Source organism: Acinonyx jubatus, chromosome F2 (assembly GCF_027475565.1).
Source record: "Acinonyx jubatus isolate Ajub_Pintada_27869175 chromosome F2, VMU_Ajub_asm_v1.0, whole genome shotgun sequence".
In the NCBI taxonomy this organism is placed as follows: Eukaryota; Metazoa; Chordata; class Mammalia; order Carnivora; family Felidae; genus Acinonyx; species Acinonyx jubatus.
Genome location: NC_069394.1, coordinates 2,051,157 through 2,056,692, shown reverse-complemented (window position 1 = coordinate 2,056,692; position 5,536 = coordinate 2,051,157). Strand labels below are relative to the sequence as shown.

Here is a 5,536-nt window from a genome sequence, read left to right as displayed (position 1 = left end):
GCAGAGCCCGGGGATGCCCACGTTGCACACGTGGGGACTCGGGTGCAGGGAGGTGGCAGGGCTGTGCCCGGGGTCACGGCCGCACAGGGGCAAGGCCTGGATTTAAGCCCAGGCTCCCTGACGGCCCGCTGCACTGCCTGCCCCAGGGGAAGGGGAAGGGGAAGGGGAAGGGGAAGGGTAGGGCCTCTGACGTGGGTGGGGCAGGGGCCTGGGAGACGGCCGGGGACGGGTTGTGCCCTGCCGCCTCCTGGAAACGGAAGGTCAGCTGGACACTGAAGCGGCCGTCCCCTCGCCCGCACCAGGGCCGACCAGCCAGGGCCCCCAGGCCCCAGGCCCTCGCTGCCCGGTGTGAGGGTGGCCGCTGCAGTGGGTCCGCACGCACACCGCAGCGGCCGGTAAGGACCCAAGGGGCAGGTGAGGGATGGTCTGCAGGGCAGGACTGGGGAGGCTGTGGGGCAAGGACCCTCCCCAAGGCAGTGACAGCGGCAGCAATGGGAGCCCCTGTGCCAAGTGTTCTCCAGGTGAGAACGTTCATAAATTTTTGTAAAGTTTATTGATTTTTGAGAGACAGGGAGCAAGAGAGAGAGACAGAGCCTAGTGGGGGAGGGGCAGAGCGAGGGGGACCCAGAATCCGAAGCAGGCTCCAGGCTCCGAACTGTCAGCGCAGAGCCCGACGCGGGGCTCGCACCCACGAACCGCGAGATCACGACCGGAGCCGAGGTCGGACGCCCAACCGGCTGAGCCACCCGGGCGCCACTGTTGAGCAAGCATTATTTCGTTCTGGTTTTTCGGGGAGCTGTGACTCAGGGGGCTCTCGCCTGCACAGCCCACCGACAGGGGCGGGTCACGTCCCCGCGTCCAGCCCCACGATACGTGAGCACCGTCTACAGACGGCAGCGAGGGAGTGCCTGCCTCGGCCTCCCCGGGACCTGGGGCTCTCCGAGGAAGGGGCAACTCCCCCCCCCGCCCAGCCCCTGGGACCCCGCTGGTCGGGAAAAGCAAGCCAGCGCCCGGGGCACCGTCAGCTCCTCGGAAGAGGGAAGGGTTATTAAGCAGAAGAGCCATAAATGTATTCTGCTGGGTGTCCTGCCGGCCCGGAGAAGATCGATTATTTCTGGTTTATGGACAGCTTACCCGCGAATGTTGCCGGAGCCCGTGACGCCCCATTGGTTTGTCTCTGCCTCTCCCGCCCCGGGACCGGCGTCAGGAGCCTGGAGTGCTGTGATGGATGGCACCGGCCGGTGCTCCCGCCGAGGCCAGAGTCCGCTCTGCGTGTGCAGGCCGCCCCGGGGCCTCACGCGGTGCCGCAGGTGATCACGGGGGCACTGCCAGGCAAGAGGGCTGGGGCCCGGGCTCTGCCTCTCGAGCGCTGTGTGGCCCCGGACAAACGTCCTGGCCTCTCTGGGCGCCTGTGTGTGACTACTCTCCTGCCTCCCTGCTTGGGCTGAGGGTCCGTACAAAAATGGGGCGCCGTGCGTGAGCCTCGCCTTCGATGCAAGCTCCCCTCGGGCCGGCCATTCGATCCAGAACCTTCCGTGCCTGTGCTCGCCTCACCCCCAGGCAACTCCGCAAGGCTGCCCACGTGCCCCAGCACAAGCGACCCCACGGTGGACTCGGGCCCGGACTCCGTGTGTCTCTGAGACTCACTTCCTCTCGGTGTCAGGTGGCGTGGAGGGGCGTCGCCGGGCCCATAACCCCAAGTGCCGGGTTCAATGTCATCACCCCCAGGCAGGGCCACGGAAGGGGAGGCACGGAAGGACCACGTGGTCAGCTCCACCCCAGCGGACGCAGCCTGTCTTCCTGCCCAGGAGCTGGGGCGGCCCCTGCACACCGGGGCCCCCAGTCACGAGGACCCGGCTGCTTCCAGGCATGAGGCGAGTCCCCCGTGAGTGCTGGTCCCTCTCCCTTGCCAGCTCTGTCCTCGGCCCAGTCCCACTCTCCCTCTCCCCGCTGCCCCTGCCCTGTGAGAGGCTCTGATCCCGCGGGATTCCTGGCACGTCCCAGGGACTCCAGGCCATGCTTCTCGGGGACGGAGGGAGGGGCCGCCAGCCCTCTGGGGACAGGGCCGTTTTGGCACCTGCTAATTGGGAGGCCTGGGTTTGAACCCACATTTTCCGCAGGCTGAAGGAGCCTCCGCACTGATTCTGGAAGAGGCCAGATTCCTCCTTCCACATTTCCAGCCCTGCCCCACCCCCTTCCCTGGAGCCCTTATTCTACAACAGGACCGAACCACCCGTTATTTAATAAAATTGTCAGAACAACTGATCTGTGCGACATACACAGCTCTCTCTCTCTCCCTCTCTCCTTTCTTTCCAGATTCGATAAACCCTGAGAGTGTTCCAAGAAGCCAGGAAAGTGATAGGAGGCATCAGTCACACGTGAGATAACGTGGCCGTGCAGCACCCAAGCCCAGTGTGGGGAAGCCCACCCCAGAAGAGGTCAGACCGCTGCTCTGGGCAGGGGAACTGGCCGCAGGCAAGGGCAGCAGCTCACAGGGAGGACAGGGGAGTGGAAGAAGCTTTGGAGGATGGATGCAATCCGGGGAGGCTTCCTGGAGGAGGAAACACCAGCACTGGGTCTTGAAGCACGAACAGGAGAGTTTGCCTGTGGGAAAGGGGGGGGGGGGGGACTTGCCCGCCAGAGGAACACTGAGTGTGCACGGCCACAGGCAGGACAGCAGGGGCTATGGGACAATCCTTGGTGGCCGAGTGTGAGGCACCTGGGGGGCCAGGTCAAGGCCACAAACTGGATGTGGACGTGAGGTCCTTGATGTTGGTGGCCCTGAGATCACTCAACAGCCACAGGATTTCAGGAGAGAGGGTGCTCTTAACCACAGGCCCTGGGCCCTTCACCCCCTGAGGGCGAAGGCATGCCCGGAAGCCTTCTCCTAACTGTTGCCTGGAGGGCGTCACTCCCCACCCACAGGGCTGTCTGGGTGGACCCTGTCCCCTCCGCACGTCTTCAGCGTCTCCTGTCCCCACACTTTAGGGCCCTGAATGGGTGACAGTTCTGGATTCGTGGGCGAGTCCTAGTAGTCACAAGGGTCCTGGCGGGGGGGGGCGGTGGCAGAAGGCCCACCCACACGAGCAGATGTGGCCACAGACCAAGGAAGGCAGGCGCCTGCAGGAGCCAGGAGAGGCAAGGAGCGGGTTCCCCCGGAGCCTCTCGGAGGAAGCAGCCCCCTGGCCACGGGGGGTTTAGCCCCTGACCCCCAGGCTGGAGCTCTGGACCGGCTGCGGCCGCGCAAAGACTCACGCAGGGCGCCGGCTCCCAGCCGCAAACCTCAGCACCGCTCCTTAACCTGGCTTCTCCCCACCAAACGCCGCGGCCCCAGGATTTGGGGAGGACCCCTGCCCCGGCCGACACACGGCCCGGGGGCGGCGACATCTCCCTTCCACGCCGAACAGGGCCCAGGGCTCCCGTCAAGGCCCCGGTGGCCACATTACCGGCAATGGCTGGGTGTTTTATGCCGAACATTAAAGATATTTTACACGGGAGATTTACTACGGAACATTAAGAACCATTGAGATCACTCATATCAATTGAAGATACAGTAATTGAACCCCATAAAGATTACTGAGAAGCCGGGGCAGCTCTGAGGAGAGATGCGCACAGAGATAAACTGGGCCCCTCCCCCCCTCGCCGCCCCCCCCCCCCCCCCCCCGCCCCCGGACGCACTCCTTCCAGAAACGCAGGGGCCACTCCCCAGGGGCTGCGGCGGAGACCGGGGCATGGACAGGTGGGCCCGAGGCCGCTGGTCTCAGAGGGCCTGAGAGGTCCGGAAGTTTCTGTGCATTTCAGATATGTGGCTAACGGAGAGAGCAAAGGGCCCGGGACATTAGCAATTTCATTTCATGAGGCCAGAGTGTCTCGCTCTGTCACAGGGCAGTGCCCCATGCCCTGACCCTGGTCAGACCCTGAGTCCCGACCTGGTAATATGATGAACCCTGACTTTCTTGCCCAGGAGAGTCCTGATCCCAGGGGTGGAGAGCCCCTGATGGCACACACTCATTCACCAGCCCCTCCCCCAGCGCCCCGTGTGCCCGGCCCCGGCTGCCTCTGTGCGTCTCACGCAGGGTCCCTGCCCTCGGCGAGTTTGAACCATGGTGGGGGGTGGCAGGGAGAGACAGCTGTGGTCGCCCCAGTGTTGAGACACGGTCCCTGGCGCACCTCCATGGGGGCAGGGAGCCCCCCCCACCTCCCACTCCCCGGCCACCAACTCTGACGCCAGGGCCCTCCAGCTTTGGCTGCCCCTACTTGGGGCCCTCAAGCAAACCGAAGTCCTGCTCCTGGATGTCTCCTCCCTGGTGCTCTGTGCGGGGTCCCTGTCCTAGTCTGAAGTGTGTACAAGCCGAGGTCATTCAGGCCAAGCCCTGGGGCTGAGCCCAGACCCTGCTGCGGGTCCTTACCCCTGCTGCCCCCCAGCCTAGTTCAGAAAAGCTGAGTGGGAAGGAAGGTGCACCAGTCAGTCTGGCTTCGAACCCCCAGTCTGGCCCTTCTGCGTGTGACACCAGAGCAAGTCACTTAACCTCCCTGAGCCTGGCTCCCCCCTGCAGCCCGGGATGATGATCCATCAGATTCCCGGGGCAGGGGGTGGGGGTGAGCATCATCGCAGGGGACCCAGGTAAACCCTCAGCAAGTCCCTGGGACACGCAGCCCTCGTGAGCTGGGCTCTGGGCCCAGGTCCAGCGGCAGTGACCACGGTGGGTGATCGGCCGTTGCCCCCGCCGCCCCACCAGGTTCGAAGATCTGCCCCAGTCCCCTCAAGCCGACACCCAGCCAGGCTGCCTACACCACCTCCTGTATTTCACTTACAGGCTGGTCTGCTGCCTGACTCATAACCGATCTGTCACCCTGAGGGATCGATGCATTCCTGGGGAATCACATACATAACACCTGGTGCGTAATTGGATTTGGGCTTCCTGGCATCTCGGTGCGGTTCAGGGCCCCTCCTGCTCCCAGCCCGGGGCACGGATCCCGCCCGGCCCCGGCACACCGGAATGGGGTGTGATCCCAGCAGCAGGGCACAGGAATGTGATGTCGAGGACAAGGGCAGGTCGGTCAAGGAACCAGTCGCTTCGGTGACTGGAGGTCACCCTGGAGGTCCCGCCTCTCTCTTTGACCTCACTTGGAAGGGCCTCAGAGACCAGCCCCCCAGGCCCGAGGGCACGGGGGACAGTACTGGCCAAGTACCTACCTACGTTGTCTCGGGTCATCTGCTCAAAACTCTTAAGGAAAGCCATCATTTTCCCATCTTATGGATAAGGACCCTGAAGTTGAAACGCCAGCTTCCCCGAGGCTGAAGTGCTGGCTGTGAGCCCGTGTCAGGGCCCCGGGGCCTGCCCCCTACAGGGGTGCAGCCGTGCCTGCAGGCGCTCTCCCGTCCCCCAGGCCGTGGGGCTTGCTCGTTCCCCGGCCCAGCATCCCTGCCGACATCACCTGCAGCAGCTGCAGCCAGGCCAGGCCCTCCCCTCCCCCAGATCTTTCTGGAAGGCTGTGGGGCTGGCCTCCCAGGGTCAGGCTCAGCACAGGGCGC

General features: G+C 64.5%; 1 long non-coding RNA gene across 2 annotated transcripts; it reads left to right on the top strand.

The window, feature by feature from the left end:
* Positions 1–333: 333 nt before the first annotated feature.
* LOC113600446 (uncharacterized) lies at positions 334–2,593 on the top strand. Of its 2 annotated transcripts, none has more exons than XR_008292556.1 (3): positions 334–395; positions 1,130–1,885; positions 2,317–2,593. It is a non-coding gene; the product is annotated as an uncharacterized LOC113600446 (long non-coding RNA). The 2 variants fall into 2 exon arrangements; XR_008292557.1 differs by lacking the exon at positions 2,317–2,593 and adding an exon at positions 2,121–2,275.
* The last annotated feature ends 2,943 nt before the right edge of the window (positions 2,594–5,536 follow it).